The sequence below is a fragment of the Staurois parvus genome, unplaced genomic scaffold (assembly GCF_062004578.1).
Source record: "Staurois parvus isolate SC_StPar_1 unplaced genomic scaffold, SC_StPar_1.0 ptg000866l, whole genome shotgun sequence".
Lineage (NCBI taxonomy): Eukaryota > Metazoa > Chordata > Amphibia > Anura > Ranidae > Staurois > Staurois parvus.
In genome coordinates, this window is record NW_028318662.1 from 193,803 (window position 1) to 221,475 (window position 27,673).

A 27,673-nucleotide genomic window follows, 5' to 3' on the forward strand; every position below is an offset into this window, starting at 1 on the left:
TGCCTAGGGTGCAGCCGTAGCTGCTGGTGTCCCTCTCTGCCAGCTCAAGATAACATCTCCTGAGAGAATCAAAAGTAAACAAAGGCAGATGTGATCCGTGTATTGAACGAGATGTAAAAGCTGAAGACAACAAAAGCACATAGCCAATGAGCTATCCTCTGAGCTTCTCCAGCACTCTGCCCCTTGATCTCCGCACCCAGTAAGACCAGTGTGAAGACCACGGACAAGCAACCCTACGTCATCACTCCAGCAGTGACGCCCCTCCACTCATCACGCCCCTGTCCATAAGTCATTTCCTCAGCACTTGTGATTGAAATCAGTACCGGGGCACTGACTTGCATTGTGATTGCTCACTTGCTGCTGTTCAGCTTACCTTGTTGCTGTATGTGTGTACCTGCTGCAGCTGCTGCTGCAACTAGTCTGATTGCGTCACAAGATCAGTGGATGCAGCTTCCAGTTCTGGCTGACAATCAGTGAGTATGCTGGCGGGGGGGGGGGGGGTTGGGAGAGGAAATAGAAGCAAATAAGGCAGCTACTGGTGTCCATTGGCTTTGCTGCTTCTGTGATGGTGGGCTTGTATGTACAATGCCAAGTGAGTGAGCAGGAGTTGTTGCATTAAAGGGGGGAAGTATGTGCAGGAAAGGGGGGTATAGAGTTAAAGGGGGGAAGTGTGTGCAGGCAGCAGGGGGGTAAAGGGTTAAGGCTAGGTTCACACCTATGCAGGTTGCATCTGAGCAGTTTCTGCATTGTGTTTTGCATTTATGCACCTGCCTTTTTTGACGCGTTTTTGATGCATTTTTTTTTTCATTTTTCTTGCAGCTAGGCAGATTTAACATTCAAAACGCATCAAAAACGTGGCAAAAATGCACTACATGCTTTTCTGCAGCGTTTCCATTAAAGTCTATAGAACCAAAAATGCAACTTTCTGCGTTCAAAAAAGTCCCCGACCCTCTCCAAAAAACAAACCAAGTGAAAACACAGAGATGTTTCCATAGGAAATCATGTTAAATGGACTGTACTGCATTTCTGCAAAACGGCACAGTGTGTGCAGGAAGAGGGAGATATAAGGTTAAAGGGCACAGTGTGTGCAGGAAGGGGGGTGTAGCGTTAAAGGGGGGCAGTGTGTGCAGGAAATGGGCAGTGTGTACAGGAAGAGGGAGATGTAGGGTTAAAGGGCACAGTGTGTGCAGGAAGGGGGGGGGGGGGTAGTGTGTAGAGGAAGGGGGTGTAGCGTTAAATGGGGGCAGTGTGTATAGGAGGAAGGGCAGTGTGTACAGGAAATGGGGGTGGAGGGTTAAATAGCAAAGTGTGTGCAGAAAGGGGAGGAAGTGTGTGCAGGAAGGGGGGCAGTGTATACAATAAAGGGGTGTAGGGTTAAAGGGCACAGTGTGTGCAGGAAGAGGGAGGTGTAGGGTTAAAGGGCACAGTGTGTGCAGGAACGAGGGGCAGTGTGTGCAGGAAAGGGGGTGTATCGTTAAAGGGGGGCATTGTGTACAGGAAGGGGGCAGTGTGTACAGGAAGGTAGTGTAGGATTAAAGGAAACTGTGTGTGCAGGAAGAGGGGCATTGTGTACAGGAAGAGGGGGTGGAGGGTTAAAGGGCAAAGTGTGTGCAGGAAGGGGGCAGTGTGTGCAGGAGGAGGGGGGCAGTGTATACAATAAGGGGGTGTAGGGCTATGGGAAGGTATGACCATTCTTCCAGAAGCGCATTTGTTAGGTCAGGCACTGATGTCGGACAAGAAGGCCTAGTTAGCAGTCTCCGCTCTAATTCATCCCAAAGGTGTTCTATCTAGTTGAGGTCAGGACTCTTTGCAGGCCAGTCAAGTTCCTCCACCCCAAACTCGCTCATCCATGTCTTTATGGACCTTGCTTTGTGCGCTGGTGCGCAGCCATGTTGGAACAGGAAGGGGCCATCCCCAAATCTTCCCACAAAGTTAGGAAATGGAAATTGTCCAAAATGTCTTGGTATGCCGACGCCTTAAGAGTTCCCTTCACTGGAACTAAGGGGCCAAGCCCTGAAAAACAACCCCACAGCATAATCCCCCCGTCCACAAAACTTTACACTTGGCATAATGCAGTCAGGCAAGTACCGTTCTCCTGGCAACTACCAAACCCAGACACGTCCATTGGATTGCCAGACAGAAATTCGTCACTCCAGAGAACACGTTTCCACTGCTCTAGAGACCAGTAGTGACCTGCATTACATCACTGCATCCGACACTTTGCATTGCACTTGGTGATGTAAGGCAATGTAAATACAGTGTGTAGAGAACTTCCATTAAGTTCTCTACACACTGTTGTGCTAATCTTAAGGCCACATGAAGTTTGGAGGTCATTAGCAATTGACTGTAAACAGTTGGTGATTTCTGTGCACTGTGCGGTTCAGCATGTGCTGACCCCGCTCTGTCATTTTACGTGGTCTACCACTTCGTGGCTGAGTTGCTGTTGTTCCCATTTGCTTCCACTTTGTTATACTACCACTAACAGTTGACCATGGAATAATTAGTAGCAAGGAAATTTCACGGATGGACATACTGCACAGGTGGCAACCTATGACAGTACCACACTTGAATTCACTGAGCTCCTGAGAGCGACCCATTCTTTCACGAATATTTCTAGAAGCAGTGTGCATGCCTAGGTGCTTGATTTTATACACCTGTGGCCATGAAGGTGATTGGAACCCCTGAATACAATATTTTGGAGGGGTGTCCCAATTCTTTTGGCAATATAGTGTATTTACTGCTGCTCAGGGGCTCTGGGCTTCAGCAAAATGGAAATTTACAGCATACACTCATTTTGGTAGCATAATTATTAATGTGGAATGTATGTTCCCTGCTAAACAATATTATTGTTAATCAAGTTGTTATGGGAGGAAATATCTAAATGGGAGGAAACTTGAGACATGGAGAAGGAAGCAACTAAAATATTACCATCATCATATCTATTATTAGTTTTGGACTATTATCAGTATTTAGTCTATATTTCAACATTGTGCATCCATATACAAGTTTTTCTAAAATATTGTTTAAATTCCAAGTAGTTTTTATTTACCCTCTTAATAATTAATAATAATTTCCAAAGATGATATAAGCTCCATATATACTATATATATAAATTCAAGAAACTACACCAATTTTGTGGTTCCTTATCAGTCTTCCTAACCATTTCAATTTCATAGTGCTCTTAAAGTAGTTTTATTATTTTTAATGATCAATAAGTGCATTTTCCCTCTTTTGTTTGAATTCACTATATTTTGATTGATTATTAGAGAAAATTTGTATTATTATTGTACCATTTGTGCAGTGCTTTACAATATAAAGGGAATAGGAGGGCCCTGCTCATAGAGCTTACAATCTAAAAGGAGGAGGAGGTAGTACAAAGGTTATAACTGCAGGGGATGATCTGATGGAGGTGATTCAAGTACAGATTTTTATGAGGAGGTGGGGTAGGCTACCCTGAATAAATGAGTTTTCAAGGATTGCCTAAAGGCAGACAGGTTAAGGACATACTGGGGTAGGGAGTTCCAGAGGATGGGAGAGGTTCTGGAAAAGTCCTGGAGGCAAGCATGGGAGAAGGAAACAAGGGAGCTAGAGAGCAAGATATCCTGAGAGGAGCTGAAGAGGACAATTTAGACGATATCCGCAGATTATTATTATTATTATACAGGATTTATATAGTGCCAACAGTTTGCTCAGCGCTTTATAATATAACGGGAGACAATACAGCAACAATACAGTTCAATACAAGAGGGATAGGAGGGCCCTGCTCCTTGGAGCTTACAATCTAGGAGGGAGGGGCTAGTGGTACAAAAGGTAGTAACTGTGGGGGATGGACTGGTTGGAAGAGTAGAAGATTCCATTATTAGTTGAGGGCAGGATAGGCTTCCCTGAAGAGATAGGTTTTCAGAGATCACCTAAAAGTGAGCAGAGTAGGTAATAGTCTGATAAATTGGGGTAGAGAGTTCCAGAGGATGGGGGAAGCTCTGGAGATGAGCATGGGAGGAGGAGACAAGGGAGCTAGAGAGTAGGAGGTCTTGCGAGGAGCAGAGAGTACGGTTTGGGTGATATTTAGAGACAAGATAGGTGATGTACTTTGGGGCAGAGTTATAAATGGCTTTATACCTTATTGTTAATGTTTTGAATTTTATCCGTTGGGCAATGGGAAGCCAGTGGAAGGATTGGCAGAGAGGGGTGGTAGATACAGAACGGTTAGTAAGGTGGATGAGTCTGGCAGCAGCATTCATAATAGACTGAAGAGGGGATAGCCTGCGATGAGGTAGGCCAATGAGGAGGGAGTTACAATAGTCCAGGCGAGATATAACGGGGGAGTGAATACGTTGCTTAGTGGTTTCCGAGGTTAGCAACGGGCGTATCTTGGAGATGTTGCGGAATCTACAAGATTTGGACAGTGAATGGATTTGGGACTGAAAGGACAGATGGGAGTCTAGGATTAAACCTAGTACCCTGGCATGAGGGGAGGGACTGATGATTGTGTTATTGATCTTGATGGAGAAGTCAGGGGAGGGGGCACAGGCTGGGGGGAATACTAAGAGCTCAGTTTTGGAAAGCTTGAGTTTGAGAAAGTGGAGTGACATCCATGCTGATATGTCACTTAGTAGGTTAATAATGCGAGAGGAGACTGAAGGGGTGAGGTGAGGGTTAGAAAGATAGATTTGTGTGTCATCAGCATAGAGATGGTACTTAAAGCCATGGGAGTTTATCAAGTGACCAAGGGAGGAGGTGTAGATGGAGAAGAGAAGGGGTCCAAGGACAGAACCTTGAGGGACCCCTACAGAAAGAGGGAGTAAAGAGGAGGAGGCAGCGTTATAGGTAAAGCTGAAGGAGCGCTGCAATAGGTAGGAGGAGAACCATGAGAGAGCAGAGTCTCTGAGGCCAAGAGAGTGGAGTTTTTTGAGGAGGAGGGGATGGTCAACCATATCAAAAGCTGCAGAGAGGTCAAGTAGTAAGAGTATGGAGTAGTGGCTATTGGTTTTAGCAGTTAGTAGATCATTATTGAGTTTTAGTAGGGCAGTTTCAGTGGAGTGTAGTGAGCGAAAGCCAGACTGTAAAGGGCAAGAAGGTTGTTGTCAGTGAGGTAGGACCTCAGGTGATTGTAGACTAAGCATTCTAGGAGTTTAGAGGTAAATGGCAGCAGGGAGATGGGTCTTAAGTTGTTCAGGTTGGTGGGGTCCAGGGAGGACACCCTATCACATCCTCTTCTGTGATGCAACAAGCAAGTGATGGCTTCTGGGAAATGGTCTACAGGAAGTGAATGCTGAGAGACCATCAAAAAGAAACGAAGCAATCTGAAAATGTATTCAAAATCTCACATAAACTGACAAAAAATTACCTCCACACCTCCATCATTACAATACTACCTTCCTTCTATCAGTTATGTAGTACAAGCGCCTGTATGATTTGATACAAATGGAATAGATTGTTCAGGTGTGTCTTCCTATTCCATAATTCTGGTAAATCTAAAGGAAATTGTACACAGATTGTACAATCAGATTGCATAGTGTATGGCCATCTTTATACAAGTACATAGGAGGGAGTGGACAGAGAAACTCAGTTGTCAGACCCCATTCACAACTTCAAGTAGTAGATCAGCTGGTAATCTGCTTCCGGGGTCCTACTGGCTCCTCTGTCTACATTCCAGGAATTGAGAAAACTTTCTAAGAAATTTAGCAAGGGCTAAGGTAAGGCATTGCTCTCAAGATCAAAGACAGCTTGAATATTTTTGCAACTGAGGTACATTAATGGTATATTGGTGCATAGGGGAGCTGGATGTTATTTAAAAAAGTAAACTTAGCTTGCTAGCTGAAAATAGGCCAATACACAGAGCAGGATGATTCATCTGGTTCACCGCTCTCAACAGTATCCAGCTGATCTATCCAGCTAATGGCTTCTGCTGCTGCTTGAGTCCTGTGTGAAGAGGAAAAAAAGATGCAGCCATCCACAGCACTGGGGAGAAGAGAGAGCAGTAAAACTTTTTGGTTTTAGAACCACTTTAAAATTTGCATTATTGTAAGTTGAGTTTGATTCCACTGGCTTTTTTTCTGTCAAAAGCACATACAAATCTGACTTGCAGAAAGGTTGCCGATCTCCTGAAGTGAAATTTACTGTCACAACACAAAAAAAGAAAATTTTTTACTGACAGTTCACAAAACTAGCCAAAATGACAGTTTTAAGTGCAAATATTAATATTTAAGCTACAAACATGTAGTTAGTGTGATTAGCAATGTTCTTAAGGTATAACAAAAAGCCAAAAACATATTTCTCCTTTTACATGAAGGTCAGGTTAACATAACATAACCCAGGACAGAGTTCCTACTTACATCAGATCTCTAATAAACATAGTGAGCGCTAAAAGCAAAAAAGCAGCCACAGCATCAAAAAGGATACCAAAAACCTTGCAAACTCAGAGTGTAAAAGATGCGGCGCTAAATACAAATAATTATGAACAATCATAGAAAGTGTCTAATAACCACAGTGTCAATATAGTCATTACTAATATATGGTGAACATATATCAAGTGACTAGTGTGATTATATATATTTTCTGTCACTAACAAAGTGACACACGGTGTAAAATAACAGTCTTAGTGAAAACGTGGGAGATGAAAATTCCTCTCCATCAGAGTGCTTCATCCAAGTTGTGATAATGAAAAAGTGAAGGCTGTGCACTCACCAGATGCACAGTGTAACTGTGCATTTAGAGACAAATTTCTCTATTGGATCCACTGATGATTCCTAGAGATATGGATCCGGTCTGGTCAGGTATTCATCACCCCGCTCTAATACTGCTGGTAATCCTTTTTCTCTCCTTTAACTGGCTCTCTGGGTAATGAGTGGCTCACCAAGGGCCAAAAGAAAAAAGGAGGCCAATAGCGTAATACCGTTTAGGGAGTAAATTTATTGGATGCAGTATGGTATGAGGAAAAATTACAACACTGACCATGGGGTAGATATCAAGATGGCCGCTGGGACCTCCGTGGTGCCGGAGGTGTGACGTCACGACGCTGTAGCTCCTTTTGTTGACGCGTTTCGTGCTAATCGCACATCATCAAAGGGGGTAAGCTCCTACTTACATCAGAGCCTGCAGGGTTCTCCTTTACATCAGAGTTCCCACGTACAACAGGGTCTGTAGCATTGCCCTTTACAGTGGGGGAGGAGGGACTTAGAGAAGAGGGAAAAGAGGAGAGAGGAGGGGAGAGAGAAAGGAGAGAGGGGGGGGAGAATATTGCTGTTAGCGTCATAAGAAGAAATATAAGGCAATCTGTCTAGTTAATACTTTTTATGGTGATGCGTGTGATAAAACCAAATGTAAGCACACTCAATAGGCTGTACCAGTGACCCCACCAGTATATTAGTGCTACTGCTAGCACTAAACATCACAGTGAAGAGTAATTAATTTCTGTACATCCTCAAGTTACAGTTTAGTGACCAGATAGAATTATTGTGCTGTACTGCAACTGCTCAGCAGAATGCTGTGCTTTGCTGCTGGCTGACAGATGGACCCTACCAGCAGAGATGCCTCCATATCACCCCCTACAATCAGCCCAGAGAGCATGACCCTAATCCACACATAAACACTGTCAACCATAACTCTGTAAGGTTCACCGCAATTCTTCATCCCAGACGCCCTACACAGACCCCCCACCTGGAAGACACATCACAGGGAATTCTGAGGCTCATATTGCCCCTCACTTTGCATTCCACACTGCACAGAGTAAAGGAAATGCAATTCCCATTTCTAGGCACAAGAATACAGGAGCATGAAAGCTGGAGAATAACAAACAGTAGAAGCTAGGCATGACTTCCCTGTGTCAGGGGATGGCATCTAATTTTTCACGTTCAGAGTATTAGACACACAGCTCTTCTTTCTATTACCACAGCTACTTCGTCTGTCTGTAGCCACAGCTCTGCCACTCTCTCTTCCTGGCCTGAGCTTTGCCAGTTGAGGCCAAGGGGGCCAGTTGTGAGCAACATCTTCAGACAGAAGGAGCGGTTGCAGGGAGAGAAACAATAGCTGCATATCTCATGCTTCTAACAAGCCCTGCCAGTGACTACTTATGTCCAGCTTACTTTCTTCTAGTGGTATTCCCACCCTTGGTTGCCGGAACCTTTTCTTTTAAAAAAAAATGTGTTGTGGCAGTGGAGAGGTGGGGCAACTGTAGAATTGGCTTTTTTTTGACACTGCGGGTTTATTTACTAAAGCTGGAGAGTCCAAAATCAGACTCCCTTCTGCAAAGAAACCAATCAGCTTCCAGGTTTCATTGCCAAAGCTTCATTGAACAAGCTGAGGTTAGAAGCTGATTGGTTTCTATGCAGAAGGGAGTCTGATTTTGGACTCTCCAGCTTTAGTAAATAAACCCCTGCATGTCCATAACGGACATTCATGGACAGGTGATTTTTACAAGCTGTCCGTGAATTTACTGATAGTTAGCAACCCTGACTTGCAGTGTTTTTATTTTCCTTTTTTCTTCTATTTGAAATGTACCTTTTAACCTCTTCTCAACCGGCTAATTGTACATACATTGTCGGGTGGAACAAGTACCGTTCTAAGAGGATTTACCCATATGTCCTCCCAGGCTCTGGAGCCATGCAGTGGCACAATCCTGCAATGGCTGTATCCCTCGAACACAGTGCATCACAGATCAGGACCTCTCTGATTGGCCCTCCTTATCATGTGATGGCTGTGGCCAATCACAGCCATCACAGAGTATTGGCATCACAGTGAGGAGAGGGAGAGAGTATCGCTGCACCCTGTCAGCAATCTGTGTGTAGCTGCTGATTTTACTACAAACAAGATCACACACACTGCAGCCGTCCTACACCAGTGCACCATCTGTCCCTGTCCACGTAAACATCAGCATCTGTACCAGTGTTCCATCAACATTTGCAATAGTGACCCATTGCAACATCAACATCTGTTAGTGTCCCATTGCAACATCAACATCTCTCAGTGTTCTTAATGCACCCTCAACATCTGCCAGTGTACCCAGTGGACCGTCAACATCTGGCACAGTGTACCAGAGCACACAAACATCTGTCAGTATACCTGTAATATTAATTTTTAATATCTAAATTTTAATTCGGTCTCTAGTAAGTTCTGAAATATGCCTGGCATAGAAATATACCCTCTTAATTGGATGTGAATGCGAGGTTTTGAAATTGAGTAGTAACAGATGTGAATTATTTGTGTCTGGGTTAGGTAATTAGGAAAGGTTTAAATTTATGTTTTCTTTAGAATAGCTATGTAATGTATATCTTATTATGAATGTAAATAGTGGAGCGCTTGCACTACCTACTGGTCTAGGACAGGCATAACATATTGCAATATATAAATGGTACAAAAGGTGAATACTAGTGTCATAAATACACACGCATTAATAAAATTGCAGTGATATAGTGCATGTGCTCATATAATCAAAATGCAGTTCATGCTATATGAAAGTCCATAAAAAAGAACTTCCACATTAGGTGACCAAAAGACACAGCAAGCTATGTGGGGTGATCAGAGTGCCACACCTTGTGCAGACAAAGCCTCAGGTGGCCAAGATGGTTCCTCACCTCCCAAATAAGACCCACAGGGTCAACTCACTGTGTGGGTGGCCCACATGTACCAGGAAAGATATCTCCAAGGATGAAACACTAGGGATAATGACTTTATTGCTTCTGAGTCTTCTCTTATCTCAAGGATACTCAAAGTCACATGACCATGCAGAAATGATATTAAAAACAAAAAAGATCCTCCATAGTGTAATCCTGCTTTTTATTAAACATATAAACAAACAGAGAAAGCCAGTTGCCCACTCACATGTAAACAATCAATAAAAGCATCTTTTTCCCATATCATGGGTGTATACTCATGGTTTCTGATGCTGGGGACATTCAGCTCCAATCGCCCCACGATAATTCCAAAAAGATGGCGTCGACGTCGGAAGTGACGTCACTGCGTTACCGGAAATTCTGTCAATACTTACCGATGCGTTGCGTCACTATCCACGTGACTTCATCAGGGTGAAACGCCCCTCCTGACAGTATTGTCTTAAATAGGCAGCAGGGTCATGGATCCGCCCCAAAGATACACGCCCATTGCGGCCATGATTCCGGAGCCCGGTCCACACCACCATATACATGGTAATAGATATTGCATAGGCGCAGACTAAGGCAAACTAGACCTAACGTTCAGACTACTTAAAAAATACGAGAGCATATAAGCAAAATTAAAATATATATATATACACCCTCAAGCATATATTTTATATTTTACAAAACAGCCTACATAAAAAACCATATGTTTCTTGAGGAAACAAAAGGCGTCCCCACACCTATAATCATACAAGTGCGGGACAGCCTTCATATATACCCATAAATTGTCACAGGGACTAAAACTTGCTCATATAAAATAAGAATATATATTGACCTATACCAATAAAATTGGAGGGATGCAATATATACTTATATGGAAGTAATATAAATTTAAATTTAAAAGAAAATTTAAAAAAAATGTATGTAAGAAAAAGGGGAATACTAATAGCATCATGCCCCATGTGGACACACGCATGATCAAGAAATCACATAATTAAAACCTTTCACTTAATTTATAAAATACAATATGATACAAAATATTCTCTAATAATGTATGTCTACAATATGATAAAATTAGTACATATATCGGAATCACCACATGACCAAATATCTTTCTCTGCCCAGTGGGACCCCATCAAACCTATACATTATCCACTAAAACATATAGATAATAAATAATTACCAAATCAATTCTAAAATATTTTTTGTAATGTTTTTAAAATGTTTTAAAAATCACTAATGAAGCAATTAAGGTCGAATTCTACGTTGAGACCTTTTGGTGCCAGCGTCTGCATTAAAAATATCCACTTTTATTCGGCCTTACTGAGCGACCTTATTTTATGGCTGCCCCTCCAATGTCCATTATATTTTTCTATCCCCCAAAACTGGAGAGAGGAGGGGTCTTTTTTGTGGTGGATCAAAAAATGTTTCGACACATTATGCTTCGGGAAACCTTTTTTGATATTCTGTATATGTTCCCGGATTCCACTTCCATAATGGTCTTTTCGTCCGGCCCACATACTGAAACCCACATTTACATTGTAGGCCATACACCACCCCCTCTGTTTTACATGAGATGAAATCTCTAATTTTAAACTCCTATCCCCCATTGGTGGCTACAAAAGTTTTTCGCCTTATATTCTTTTGTTTCTTTGCAAGCAAAGCATCTCCTACCAAAGCATCGCCGGACGAAAAGACCATTATGGAAGCGGATATATGGTATGTATATGGTGGTGTGGACTGGGCTCCGGAATCATGGCCGCAATGGGCGTGTATCTTTGGGGCGGATCCACGCCCCTGCTGCCTATTTAAGACAATACTGTCAGGAGGGGCGTTTCACCCTGATGAAGTCACGTTGATCGTGACGCAACGCGTCGGTACGTATTGACAGTATTTCCGGTAACGCAGTGATGTCACTTCCGACGTCGACGCCATCTTTTTGGCGGTATCGTGGGGCGATTGGAGCTGAATGTCCCCAGCATCAGAAACCATGAGTATACACCCATGATATGGGAAAAAGATGCTTTTATTGATTGTTTACATGTGAGTGGGCAATTGGCTTTCTCTGTTTGTTTATATGTTTAATAAAAAGCAGGATTACACTATGGAGGATCTTTTTTGTTTTTAATATCATTTCTGTATGGTCATGTGACTTTGAGTATCCTTGAGATAAGAGAAGACTCAGAAGCAATAAAGTCATTATCCCTAGTGTTCCATCCTTGGAGATATCTTTCCTGGTACATGTGGGCCACCCACACAGTGAGTTGACCCTGTGGGTCTTATTTGGGAGGTGAGGAACCATCTTGACCACCTGAGGATTTGTCTGCACAAGGTGTGGCACTCTGATCACCCCACATAGCTTGCTGTGTCTTTTGGTCACCTAATGTGGAAGTTCTTTTTTATGGACTTTCATATAGCATGAACTGCATTTTGATTATATGATCACATGCACTATATCACTGCAATTTTATTAATGCGTGTGTATTTATGACACTATTATTCACCTTTTGTACCATTTATATATTGCAATATGTTATGCCTGTCCTAGACCAGTAGGTAGTGCAAGCGCTCCACTATTTACATTTATTTTTTCCTGTTGAATTTACCTTGTGGTGAAGGTGAGTGTGAGCAGCTTCGTATTAGGTTATCTATTTTTAGTGCAGGAGGCTGTCATTATTTATATCTTATTATGATTTCATATAATGAGTCTGAGAGTTTAAATTGTATTCATAAATCATGTATTCAGACAGCTATATGTAACATAAGAACTTCAGAGTTCCCTTCTAGAGTGTTCATGTCAGTCATATTAATTGCCTTAGTTGATTGAATAGAAACACATGTGTTGCTACACTGGGAGGTGACTATGGGATTGGTTAAGGAGCCCGCAAGTTTGAAACAAAGGATAATGGGAGGACTTAGTTCCTTGTGCATTTTAAGTATGTAAGCCCATTCAAGGAACAGGGCCACTTGCTCACTTCTTCACTTCACTTCATTCAGACACTTCAGACACTTACACAAAAGAACACATGGCATGCTAAGCTTGAACAAAGGGAAGCACATGTCCATTTCTTAGAGCACATGGTTCTAGGCCAAGCTCCTTTCTAAGCTACACAAAGGAACTACATTTTTCTTCTTATATCCAAGGAACAAGCAACTTATATTCTTTATTTTTATTTCATTTTAAGCTACATATCTTTTTGTATTTGAATTTGCTACTTTTATATTGACTTTGTATCTTTTGGTGTGTGATCAAATAAAGTCACACTGTTTTTTCCTAACTGGCTTCCAAAAGGATTTCTTCCCACAACCACCTACAAGTACATGAATATTAATAGAGTTTTTTCAAAACTCTTAAATTCTAACATTATTGGCGAGTGCCAGCCATTTTCAATTTTTTCAGAGTTTTTTGCCTTTTTTCCTCGCTTCTTCAGAGGGGATTAAGATGAACTATTTATTGATTGATTAAGCTTTGGAAAGATTGCAGAACCTAGAACAGAAAAAACGTTGGTTGTGGAGACCTGAGTATCCAAGTGGAGGCAAGACAAGTTCCTAAGCCAGGACAAAAGAGAAAACTTGCTAAATTCGGTGAGTAGCAAAAATGGAATTTATTGATTCATTAGCTAATGAAAGTAAGTTGGAATTTCAAGGTTTAGCTAGCCATGCTTCTGATACTGGTTTGTGGAAATCTATGTATGATCAATGTATGCAGGCTAATGTTGATATTGATAGATCTAGATTTTCGTTTAATAAGATGAAAAGAAAACTGCATAACATTATGAAGCTAGTTAGAGTTTTCAATTCTATGGTGTTTGAATTGCCTGAAAAAAATGTGGTTTATGTTGTTAATAAGGCAGAGGGCGAAAATGTCTTACAGAGTACAAAAATGCATGATACTATTGAATCCAAACTGTGAAACTTTTTGTAACTATATTGAACATCTTGAGCAAGAAATTGAATCTCAAAATGTTGCAATATTAAGAAACACGCAAACAGCTGTGGTGTCTAAAAAAAGCAATCAGATAATGCTCAAGTCTCATATATTCCAGATTCACCCAGAGGTACACATGAGGAAAGCAGTGAGGCAAATGTACAGAGACAAAAATTATTTGCTAGGGCGCCCAAGCTTAAATTACAGATTCAGGATCAGTTAATGAAAATATTGAAGGATATACCAGCATATGACATGAAAGAAAATTCTTTCCATAATTCAGATGTTTTTGAGAATTTTTGCGATAGGTTCCAATTAACTGATGAGCAAAGAAATCGTATTTTTGGATTATGGATCCCAAGTTTTATGGCTCGTAGGTTAATCAAAACTCCTTATATGGATGAAGATGATATTGAAATTCATAGCAATGCAACTGACCGATTACGTCAGTTACTGTTATTCACTACTGGAGAGGAGACACCTAGTTTGGAAATTTTAGACTCCTTAAGAGCTACTATTAATGATGATCCTTTTGATTTTAGAATTCAATTTTCTAAAGCATACAAGATGATATTTAATTTACAAGAATGCTATGGTCAAAGATTTTGTAAAAAAATGTAAGTATCTTGATCCAGCATCTTTGTTGATTGTTAATGGGAAGGATAATTTGGATGATGCAGTTTATGTTATAGACAAAGTAAGAAGGCAATTAAAGCAAAGTAAAGTAATGTAAGACCAAAGATTGCCTTAATTCAGAATAGTTATCCTAGAAATGAAAAACAGGATAAATTCAAGACAGGAAATGCTGCCCCCCGCAGGAATGACAGAGCAATACAAGGGTCTCAAAGACCACTCAATTGCTACTATTGTTCGAAACCAGGGCATTTTAAGTGGCAGTGTAGGAAATTTTTCAACCTGAAGACATTCAGATGAGAAATTTGGGAAAAGAAAATGGACTTATTTCTCCTGAACCGTCTGCTGCACCTCGTTCACAGGATGTTAAGTCATCTTCACCCTACGCTCCTCTGATAAGAGAGCTCAGTGAAATGTCAATTGGTAATGGAGGAAATGTGAACAACTCACATTCATCCAATACTTTAAGACAGCCACTATTACCTTCACCATGACTGGTGAAGGAAAGGGAGGTTGAGCCTCATTGTCTGGATTATGTAGCTCCAATTTTCTTAGACAAGGGTGGGCGTCCCTATGTAAAAGCCAAAATTAACGGCCAAAAATCAAAATGTCTTTTAGATACAGGAGCTCAGATTAGCGTCACATGTTTGAAATGACCTAATCCATCAAATGCAGCAGTTTGTACAGTTGTAGGGTTCAATGGGAAAGGTGATGTTCAAGCTAAAAAATTTAAAATGTGTCTTTTGAAATTCCAGGATGTTTGCAAACGGAAATAGACTTTTGGTTTTGTCAAGGATCAGAGAACATTATTGGTACTGATGTTTTGTCTCAAAGATGGTGGATACTTGATTTAGCCAATGGCATTGTTTGGCAAGGCCCTGCTAATCGTAAACCTATGGTAATTGACCCAGCAGATTATTGTGAAGTCGGCAGCATCTGTTTGACAGAAGCAATTGATGCTGACTATAAATGGCCAGATACAGGAGATAATTTGGAATTGAAACAGTTAGTAAAATTACACAAAAAACTGTGGAGTCAAGGTAAAAATGAAGCAGGACTGTTTAAAGATGTTGAAGTGAATATACAAGGCAAAGACCATCCTCCATTAAAACAATACAAGTTGCCGCCAGAATCTGATGAACCTGTATCAGTAATCATAAAAGAACTTTTGGAACAGGGTATCATCAGGAAAGCTAATTCAGTTACAAATAATCCCTTGTGGGTAGTGGCAAAGCGTGATGACCCTAGTGCATACAGATTATTGATAGATCTAAGAATGCTAAACAAATACACTCCAAGTTGTACACCCATTGTGGCGGAAACTCCAGACATCATGTCACAAATAAATGCCAATGCGAAAGTGTTCTCTCTACTTGACATTGCAAATGGATTTTTTAGTATTAAATTGGCTGAGAGCTGCCAATACAAATTTTCATTTGTCCACAGAAATGTGCAATATTGTCTCAAACGTCTTCCAAAAGGATATCATTCTTCTAAGTATATATTTCATCAGGCATTTGCAAAAGTTTTGTCTAAATTCTCTAGACCAGATTGTTTAATCCAATATGTAGATGATATCCTGCTTATGACGGATTCTGAGATTGAACACATGACCCTCTTGGCAGAATTGTTTACACTTCTGCAAGACGAAGGTCTCAAGCTGAATACACGCAAAGTTCAGCTCATGAAAAATGAAGTAAAATTTCTTGGAGTTCTGATTGGTCCAGGAAAGAGACAGCCTTTACAAGAACGAATTGAGTCTATTGCGTCACTTCCCGTACCAACAACATTCAAAGCACTGAGACAGTTTCTGGGTTTGGTAAATTTTTCTAGAGATTTTATCGAATCATTTGCAGAAAAAGCCAAACCATTGTATGATTTGTTGAAGTACAATGAGGAAAATGTATTTGGTCCCTGGACAGAAATCCAGCAAAAGGCTTTTGAAATGTTGAAAATTGATTTACAAACAGCTCCAGCTTTGGCTACTGTGGATAAGCAAGCACCATTTGCTTTGCAGGTGCATGCTTCAGAAACTGCAATCTCAGCTGTCTTGATTCAGAAACAGGGAGGAGTCTGGAGAAGTCTTGGATATTTCTCACGTCTTCTTACCCCAGTAGAGAGAGGTTTTGATGATTGTGTCAGACAACTTGTGGGAGTACATTATGCAGTAAAAGCAACAGAGCATATTGTAGGATTCAACAAAATTATTCGACAAACTCCACATAGCACATTGAAGTTCCTTTTTGAGAAAAATGTTCCTGGAGTTTCCAACCAAAGATTTTTTCAATGGTTGTTAGCTCTATCACCTAAGCAAATACAGGTTGAACATAATGCCAAGTATGTCCTACCTCAGTTGATGGAATACAACGGGTTAGAACATGAATGTTTATGTGAAGTCCAAGAGACTTCCTCTCCTCTGTTTCGTAGAGGCAGAGAAAATTGATGAACCTGTATTTCTTGATGGTTCGAGATACTGTATGTCTGGTAATTATTACAGTGGATATTCAATTTGGTATCCAGAGCGTAATTATTCCATACAGCACAAATTGCCAGAACATTTTTCAGCTCAAAGGGCAGAACTTGAAGCAGTAAAAACTGTGATGACATTAGACAAGGAAGAGAACAGAAGTCCATTAGTGATCTACAGTAATAGCTCATATGTTGTACGTTCCCTGACTGATTATCTACCAATTTGGAAACGTAGAGGTTTTGTAGATGCATATAATAAAGTCCTAGTGCACAAAGAGACACTTGAATCAATTTTTAAGCTAGCAGAGGAAAATCCTTTTGCCTATGCAATTGTTAAAATTCCATCTCATAGGAAGGACAATGATGAGATGAGTGTAGGAAATAGAACAGTTGATCTCTTAGCAAAAGAAGCAGCTTTACATGGAGAACCAGTGATTCAGTCTGAACCAGTCTCAGTTAATGTTGTTAGGAAGACAGACACACACACACACACACACACACACACACACACACACACACACACACACACACACACAGATTCCCTCCTTTGCAGAAGAACAGAAAAGGGATCCATCTCTTTCTGCTTCTCAGTTTGACCCAAAATTTCCCTTTGTATGTGAATACGGAATTTTGTGTCATGACTTAAATGGGTTTCTACGTCCTGTTATACCGCAGCATCTACAGGTAGACTTTACAAAATACAATCATGAAAGCCTAGGTAACATAGGTAAACAAAGATTGCTTGGGATTCTCAAGGAAAAATTTTACTGGGACATAATGGAAGAAACAGTAGACAGTGTAGTTCAATCTTGTCTAATCTGTGCTCAAGTGAATCCTCGACCAAAGGGTTAAAAACTTCCATTACAAAGAACTCCTCCAGCAGATGGACCATGGTCCACATTACAACTAGATTATATAGGACCGTTACCTACAGGTAAAAATGGGTACAGATATGCTTTAGTTGTAGTTGATGTTTTCTCAAAATGGATTGAAGTTTTGCCTGTTCGCAAAGATGATGCATTAACAACTGCTAAAATGCTAATTAATCATGTTTTTCCAGTCTGGGATATACCAACAAATCTCAGTAGTGACAGAGGAACCCATTTCACAGGTAAAATCATGCAGGCAATGTGTAAAATCTTAGGTATACAACAGAGATTTCATGTGCCATATCATCCACAATCAGCAGGTATTGTGGAAAGAATGAATAGGACTGTCAAATCAAGAATTGCAAAAATGTTATTGGACAGAGGAAATACTTGGGTTGATGTTGTACTATTAGTTCTGATGAGTGTCAGAAGTACAACATCTTCTGCAACACAGTATTCTCCTTTTGAGTTAATGACAGGAAGGAAAATGCGGCTTATGTTTCCACATGAACCTTTCTTGTTTACGCCGCAAAGAGAGGCAATAGAACAAACAAAGTGGTTACAGATGTTGCAAGACAATCTGAACACTATTATACCACATGCAGCTACTCGTATGCAAAAAATGGTTCCTCCACATTCTTCTAAGTTCGAAAAAGGAGGACATGAAATGATAAAAACTTTCAGAAAAACTGGATCATGGCAAAGCAATTGGGAAGGTCCATTTGATATTTTGGATGTTCAAGGAGTAATAGTACAAGTTCAAAGACCTCTAAATTCAGAAAAAAATGCTTGTAGACAACAAAAAATGTGGGTGCACACTGACCAATGTAAATTGTTTATACCTAGATAATGATACTGCATTTCTTTTGCAGAAATGGATTTCAAAAATCTGGAAAAGACAAACAATCACAGATTCCAGAAAGAAGTAAAAATAACAAAAGAACATAAGGAAAATCAAAGCAGTAGAAAGGAAAGAATTATCATCACAGGATTGATTTTTTTCTTAGTGACAATTACATCATTGGTAATCTACATCATAAACTTTTCCAGCAATGCAGAAGTTAACAAGATTGAAGCCCTACATAAGAAAGACATTACACTTATTAGGAACAAAAGATTTTTTCCTAAGGACAGTGACATTAATACAGCTGAAGACTTGTTAGGATATGTGTGCATAGGCTATGGAAGAACTTGTATGGAATTGTATTTCGTTCATAGTAATGATATTGAAGTAAGAGCTAAAATAGAGTCTAAATCAGAATTTGTTAAAATGCAAGGATCTTATATAATCAATAACAAAACTAGTAACTTTGAATGTAATTTATCAGATATGGGATACTGGTTAATAGTTTTAAAGGGAAATTAGCCTACTATTTGGTCAGGAGATATTACAATAGACATGTTAAATACTGGGAAAATAGGAAGTTCTAAAACAGATATTTGGTATCAATTACAAAGTTATTCACACTTTCTTGATCCCGAACATCTGAATATAAATGGGAATGAAAAAGAGGACATAGTTAAAATATGGGATTTCCAAGTGACAAGAGCTTTGGTTCAAACTAAAGTCAAAGTAATTGTTACTGTGGTAGATTTGATTGTCCCAGAGATAAAAATATCTCCTCAATCTTTAAGACTAGTAGAAGGAAAGGATAATCTGAATTTGATGTGTAGTACACAAATACACCTACCTCAAAATTCATTATTAACTTGGAAAAGAAATGGTGAATTTTTGGGAAGTTTTCATCACTATAAAACTGATATTATCCATAAAAGTATTTTTGGTAATGTGAACTGGGATAATGATAAATTTGTGTATCATCAAAACACTATATCTATTAATGACACAGGTATATATGAATGCTGCATATCAATAGAAAATTATCCAATGAAATGTGTAAATACAAATGTAATTGCAATATCCCCTAAAAGAACACAGTGCACGGATAAGAAATTTATTCCAGCTAGTCCTTTCCAAATTAACCATTTCCAAACCAGACTCCTTTTGAGAGAAGGAAAGTTTGTTATTATATTGTGGAACTTCAACATTTCAGAATGGAAAATTTCAATAAGGTTTCCACAATGTCAAGAACATCTGGTTAATATGGAATTAGGTATTGAAAGATGGTTTGGAACTAATATTAACCACTTCCAGACCGGACACTTTTACCCCCTTCCTGACCAGGGCAATTTTGAGCTTTTAGCGCTATCACACTTTGAATGACAATTGCGCGGTCATGCAACACTGTACCCAAATGAATTTTTTACCATTTTTTTGAGACAGATAAAGCTTTATTTTGGTGGTATTTATTCACCACTGGGATTTGTATTTTTTTTGCTATGTAAATGAAATGTTCACAAATTTTGAAAAAATGTTTTTTTTATAAAATTTTGCAAATAAATAATATTTCATCATAAATCTTAGCCAAAATTTATTCAGTTATGTTTTTAGTAAGAAAAAAAAATCCAAATTAGTTTATAACCAACAATTATAATTTTTAAACATTTTTATTTTATTTTTTTATATTAATATTTTTAATTTTTTTTTTTACATACTGTCACCCTAGCAGTACAGTGTCACCATGGTGACACTGTACTACTTGTGGAGGGTGATGAAGATTTTTTTTTTTTTTTTACACTGATTGCTTTTACACCCATATAGGATAGCAATCATTTCTCTTTCTCTCTGTGTGCATTCTTGCACTCATTGAGAAGTACTGAGTGAGCTGTGATTGGTCACAGCTTGTCACATGGTACCAGGCTTTTGTGAATAGCCTTGTACCATGTGACCTCTGTGATCATTCACAGATTTCACACGTAGTAAGCAATGATGTCAGAAGTGACATCTTGCTTACTACTTTGCATGTGATCACTGATTGGCCAATCAGTGATCACATGATCGGGACGGACCTCGTACAGAGGTCCCGTCCGACGACCGGTGTTTCACTGTGTCCGGAGGACACAGCGGGCACCTGATCGCGGTGCTGTGCGCTCCCAGGGAGCGCGCACAAGCAGGGTGCGGGGAGGCCGTTTATAGACGGCCACCCGACCCTGCAGTGCCACCGTCCGGCCGTTTATATGCAACGGCCAGTCGGGAAGTGGTTAAGAATCCTCACAGGAATAAGCGTGGTATAGTTGAAGGTATTTTAGGAGGAGTTGGTACTATTGGAAGTATTACAAATAGTATGGACATTAGTACATTCAAGTCTGATCTTGAGACAGCTGGTTTAGTGGGAAGCAATAGCATTAAAGTACAAAGAAATTTAAATCAGATATTGGAAAATATGGTGATTTAAACAGCCAATATTATGGGTCCATCTATATTACATTTACAGAATATTACTCTTAATTTAATGACAAGTGAACAGCATTCCCATATAGCCAGAGCATGTTTAGAAATTCAGATGGAATATTCCACAAATTTTAAAATAATAGCTCAAGCCTTTCAAAGTGGAATAACTCCTCTAGGTATTGTACAAAATTTACCCAGAGAGTATGTACAGTATATGCCATATTTTTATTATTATCATATTATGTATTATATTTCAATTACCGTATTTTTCGCTCCATAAGACGCACCTGACCATAAGATGCACCCTAGGTTTTAGAGGCAGAAAACAGGAAAAAAATTCTGAACTAATGGACTGCAGACATAGTAGAGGAGATGACCAGAGACTGCGGACAGTACAGGGATGACCAGAGACTGCGGACAGTACAGGGATGACCAGAGACTGCGGACATAGTACAGGAGATGACCAGAGACTGCGGACACAGTACAGGAGATGACCAGAGACTGCGGACAGTACAGGAGATGACCAGAGACTGCGGACAGTACAGGGATGACCAGAGACTGCAGACAGTACAGGGATGACCAGAGACTGCGGACAGTACAGGGATGACCAGAGACTGCAGACAGCACAGGGATGACCAGAGACTGCGGACAGTACAGGAGATGACCAGAGACTGCGGACAGTACAGGGATGACCAGAGACTGCGGACAGTACAGGGATGACCAGAGACTGCGGACATAGTACAGGAGATGACCAGAGACTGCGGACACAGTACAGGAGATGACCAGAGACTGCGGACACAGTACAGGGATGACCAGAGACTGCGGACAGTACAGGGATGACCAGAGACTGCAGACAGCACAGGGATGACCAGAGACTGCGGACAGTACAGGAGATGACCAGAGACTGCGGACAGTACAGGGATGAGCAGAGACTGCGGACAGTACAGGGATGACCAGAGACTGCAGACACAGTACAGGAGATGACCAGAGACTGCGGATAGTACAGGGATGACCAGAGACTGCGGACAGTACAGGGATGACCAGAGACTGCGGACAGTACAGGGATGACCAGAGACTGCGGACAGTACAGGGATGACCAGAGACTGCAGACAGCACAGGGATGACCAGAGACTGCGGACAGTACAGGAGATGACCAGAGACTGCGGACAGTACAGGGATGACCAGAGACTGCGGACAGTACAGGGATGACCAGAGACTGCAGACACAGTACAGGAGATGACCAGAGACTGCGGACAGTACAGGGATGACCAGAGACTGCGGACAGCACAGGGATGACCAGAAACTGTGGACAGTACAGATGACTGCTGACCTTTGGTGAGGGGGGGGAGCGGGTACCTGAATTTGACAGGTACCCGCTCTTACTTCCGCAGAGTTTTTTTTTTATCTTACCTGTTCCTCTATCCAGCTGCGCGCTGTCTTCCCGGCTTCTGTAGTGTGGGCACTCGTCGGACAGCCGGATGCCCAGTGCAGCGAGAAGCGCTGTGCTTTGTGATTGGTCCGGCGGCTTCTGGGATCTGTCATGTGTCCCAGGTACCGCCTTACCATTCACAAAGAGCACTGCTTCTTGCGCATGCGCACTTGGGACCCGGATGTCACGCACACTACAGAAGACGGGAAGACAGCGCGCCGCTGGATAGAGGGACAGGTAAGGTCCCACTGCAGAGCTGAGCGGCCGGTCCGGTATTCTGACACGGCGACGGTGGAAATACCGGACCGGCCGCTCTATATTCGCTCCATAAGACGCACTGACATTTCCCCCCCTTTTTTGGGGGAAAAAAAGTGCGTCTTATGGAGCGAAAAATACGGTATGTTTGATGTGTAAAATGAGACATTTCTATAAGCGAATTAGAAGTGAAATTAGGAAAGGAGATGATTTATTACAAAATATACTTAAGAGAAAAATACTTTCTGGTTTTGCTGACTCAGTTACAAATAATGATACATTTGAAATTGCTAAATCTAAACCTGTGTGAATGAGATATAAATGGAGTGTGATATAAATTAAAATATGAATTTCATATTTCAGAGGGGAATGTAATATTAACTTTTAATATCTAAATTTTAATTCGGTCTCTAGTAAGTTCTGAAATATGCCTGGCAGAGAACATACCCTCTTAATTGGATGTGAATACGAGGTTTTGAAATTGAGTAGTAACAGATGTGAATTATTTGTGTCTGGGTTAGGTAATTAGGAAAGGTTTAAATTTATGTTTTCTTTAGAATAGCTATGTAATGTATATCTTATTATGATTTCATATAATGAGTCTGAGAGTTTAAATTGTATTCATAAATCATGTATTCAGACAGCTATATGTAACATAAGAACTTCAGAGTTCCCTTCTAGAGTGTTCATGTCAGTCATGTTAATTGCCTTAGTTGATTGAATAGAAACACATGTGTTGCTACACTGGGAGGTGACTATGGGAGTGGTTAAGGAGCCCGCAAATTTGAAACAAAGGATAATGGGAGGACTTAGTTCCTTGTGCATTTTAAGTATGTAAGCCCATTCAAGGAACAGGGTCACTTGCTCACTTCTTCTCTTCACTTCACTTCATTCAGACATACATACACTTCAGACACTTACACAAAGGAGCACATGGCATGCTAAGCTTGAACAAAGGGAAGCACATGTCCATTTCTTAGAGCACATGGTTCTAGGCCAAGCTCCTTTCTAAGCTACACAAAGGAACTACATTTTTCTTCTTATATCCAAGGAACAAGCAGCTTATATTCTTTATTTTTATTTCATTTTAAGCTACATATCTTTTTTGTATTTGAATTTGCTACATTTATATTGACTTTGTATCTTTTGGTGTGTGATCAAATAAAGTCACACTGTTTTTTCCTAACTGGCTTCCAAAAGGATTTTTTCCCACAACCACCTACAAGTACAGGAATACTAATAGAGTTTTTTCACAACTCTTAAATTTCAACAATACCAAAGTCCCATCATCATCTGTCACAGTGTATTAGTGCACAAAAACATCTGTCATAGTGTACCAGTGTCCCATCAACATCTGCAATAGTGTCCCATTGCAACATCAACATTTGTCAGTGTCCCTATTGGACCTTCAACATCTGTTGATTTCCGTAGAGGACCATTAACATCTGTTAATGTCCCTAGTGTACTTTCAACATCTGTCCGTGTCCCACTGGACCATCAACATATGTTGATGTCCCTAGTGGACCATCAACATCTGTTGGTGTCCCTAGGAGACCATCAACATCTGTCTGTGTCACTAGTGGACCGTTAACATCTGTCGGTGACCCCATTGGCCTCCAAAAATGTGATAGGTAGTCAGGAAATTGGATGTGTAATTTATGCCCCTATAATGCCTAAAGGTGCTATTTGGATTTTGGGCCTCTCTTTGTGGCTAGAAAAAGTCTCACATATGTGGTATCTCCATACTAAGGGAGAGTAGCAGAATGCATTTTGGGGTGTATTTCTTAGTATGTCCATGCTGTGTGTTAGAAATATCCTATAAATTGACAACATTGTGTAAAAAAAAGTTTTCATTTTCTTTGCACAGTTTCCAAAAACTTGTGGCAAAAAAATGACATATTCAAAAGCAGGTGTTTGCTTTCCAAAATGTGGTCATTTTGTGTTTGTTTTCATTGTCCTGATGCTTCAGGGCCTTCAAAAGTGTGATAGGTAGTCAGGAAATTAGATGCGTAATTTATGCTTCTTGGATTTTGGGCCCCTCTATGTGGCAAGGCTGTAAAAAAAACTTTCACACGTGTGATATCCCCTTGCTTGGGAGAAAAAGCAGAATGTCATCGGGCATTGGATCGTCTGGCTCGACAGCGGGCATCGGGTCACCAGGCATCAGGTCATCTGGCTCGACAGCTGGCATCGGGTCATCAGGCACGACAGCGGGCATTGGGTCACCAGGCATCAGGTCATCTGGCTCGACAGCGGGCACCGAGTCACCAGGCAAGATAGGATCATTAGGCTGGATCAGTTCATCAGGCTGGGTACAGACATCAGGCTGGGTAGAGACATCAGGCTGAATTGCGGGTGCCGAGGCACCAGGCTGAACCACGGAAGGCGGGTTCTCAGACGGTTTGGATACTGGAAGGATGGTACTGGTTGGAAAGAATTTTCGCTTTTTTCTGGTTTTAGTTACTGGAGCACTGTAAGTAAACTCAGGTCTGTAAATGAATGGAGCAGCTAAAGACAGAGAGGACTTCTTTACAGGGTTAAAGAAAGGATAGGTGCAGCGAGTGGGAGCAGGGGACTGGTATGTGGTAGTTAGCAGAGTATACTGGGCCGTCACTGGGGGTGCTGTCGGGGATGCAGGAAGAGTGCCTTGAGCAGAGGAATGATGTTGCAAGCTGACTGAGGCTGGGTGCAACAAATCTGTCCATGTCTGCAGTACTGGTTGAACAAAAATCAGCTTACACATAGCCTGTCTGACCAAAGACTGCACTGCGTTTATGCAATCCATAAGCACATGTGATGGACAAGCATAATGCTCATGGAAGCAATCTGGATCATCCTCCAACAACCATACCAGTGATTCCACTTGATGCACACTAAATGGGAGAAAAAAGTAATTCCTGCTTTCAGGGGTACAGGACCGAGCCAGCTCAGCACAAACCTGGATCAATGGCTGCACCTCAGAAAACTCTGTGCCCTGATCTACTAGGCAATGAGCGATCCTTAAACACTCTAGTAGTTGATCCCTGGGGTACTGCTTCAGAGTCTGATAAGCATAGTCTTTGTCATCAAACACTAGCAGAGATAAATACACCACCTCATCAAGATCCATCCTTCCCAGCAACAATAAGCCAAGATGGCTTCCCTGTGCAGCCACATCTGGTCAGGATTGGCCTTGGTGTAATGTCAGGGCTCCAGGTATGACCAGAGGTGTGTGGACTGACACAGGGAAATGCAGGCTTCAGATATGGTATAAACAATATAATTTATTAAGACTAACAATACAAAACACAGTGCAAAACTAAACATAAACACAGTGCAAACAAACCAAACCAAACCACCCACCGATAACAATACATACAATACAAAGAGTAGTCAGGCAGGACGGGTCAGTAGCAAACGGGCAAACGGAGTACCAGGAACAGGCGGGAGAGTGGTCGGGGTCACAAGCTGGGTTCAATAACTCACGGGCAGCGCGGTACAGAGGGTCAGACAGAGAATGGTCGGGGTCACAAGCCAGGGATCAAGCAGGAGAAGTCAGCAGAGGTCAGGATCAGGCAGGGTCGGCAACAAGTCAGACAGGAACAGGAATACAGGATACAAGGTACAGGGGCCCATGGAAAAACACACACCAAGGCCCTGACTGTGAGTCTGGCCATTCCTTAAATACAACCCCTGCAATCAGCTTCAGGTGTTTGGCTGATTGCAGGGGTGAGTCTCTGATTGCTGAGAGCACCCGCTGGCCAGCCCTCGTACTGCAGCCCACAAGGCAGGTGAGTCCCACCATTATTGGCAAGTCCATTCCTGACATACACACTCACTGGCCACTTTATTAGGTACACCTGTTCTGCTTGTTAACGCAAATTGCTAATCAGCCAATCACATGGCAGCATTTAGGCATCTAGACATGGTAAAGACTACTTGCTGAAGTTCAAACTGCGCTCCAGAAAGGGGATTTAAGTGACTTTGTATGTGGCATGGTTGTTGGTGTCAGAAGGGCTGGTCTGAATATTTCAAAAACTGGTGATCTACTGGGGTTTTCACTCACAACCATTTCTAGGATTTACAGAGAATAGTCCAAAAAAGAGAAAATGTTCAGTGAGCGGCAGTTGTGTGGATGAAAATGCCTTGTTGATGTCAGAGGTCAGAGGAGAATGGGCAGACTGATTCAAGATGATAAAAAGGCAACAGAAACTCAAATAACCACTTGTTACAACCAAGGTATACAGAATACCATTTCTGAATGCACAAAACATCAAACCTTGAAGCAGATGGGCTACAGCAGGAGAAGACCACACTGGGTGCCACGGAGGCTACAATTCACACAGGCTCACCAAAATTGGATAATAGAAGATTGGAAAAATGTGCCTGGTCTGATCAGTCTTGATTTCCCTAGAGATGGTTGTGTGAAAACTCCAGTAGATCAGCAGTTTTTTTAAATACTCAGACCAGCTCATCTGACACCAACATCCATGCTACATTCAAAGTCACTTAAATCCCCTTTCTTCCCCATTCTGATGCTCGATTTGAACTTCAGCAAGTAGTTTTCATCATGTCTAGATGCCTAAATGCATTAAGATTGGCTGATTAGCAATTTGTGTTACAAAGCAATTGAACATGTGTACCTAATAAAGTGGCCAGTAAGTGTGTATATATATATGTGTATATATATATATATATATTTATTATTATTATTTTTTTATTTCATTTTTTTTTTAGAATTAGAATGTTTGGGTAAGGGGTGTATGGGATGCCCAAGGGTATGCCATCAGGCCAATTTACAGTACCGGAAAATGTTTTCTTCTTTTCTGAACTGTTACTTTTGCTGTAGTACACACAAAAAAATGTGAGGTTTCTCCCTCAAAAATGTATACCAGAATCCTTATCTCTAGAGTTTGTTATGGGTTTTTAGGGGAATCCCACGTACAAAAAATAAAACATACCTTCCCCAAACCATATCAAACTCCCATCTGAGCAAGCATACAGTCAGGAAATAGTGCTCTTAAGGTAGTTTTATCATATTAAATGAGCAGTAAGTATGTTTCCCTTTTTTGTTTAAATTCACTAGACATTTAGATAGATGTTATGGAGGATTTGGATGTACAAGCCAAAAGGAACAATTTAAGAATCAATATATTTCAGGAAATATGAACTATGCCAAAAAAAAGCAGACTCTCTCCCCAAAAGTTGTCTATAATCTGAACATTA

At 41.0% G+C, this 27,673-nt stretch overlaps 1 protein-coding gene and 1 pseudogene across 18 annotated transcripts in view; both read left to right on the forward strand.

Moving 5' to 3' along the window:
- LOC149443234 (neurexin-2-like) overlaps positions 1-27,673 on the forward strand; it is a 2,355,461-nt gene that overhangs the window by 101,756 nt on the left and 2,226,032 nt on the right. The window lies entirely within an intron of this gene.
- On the forward strand, positions 17,911-19,789 carry LOC149443235 (uncharacterized; annotated as a pseudogene).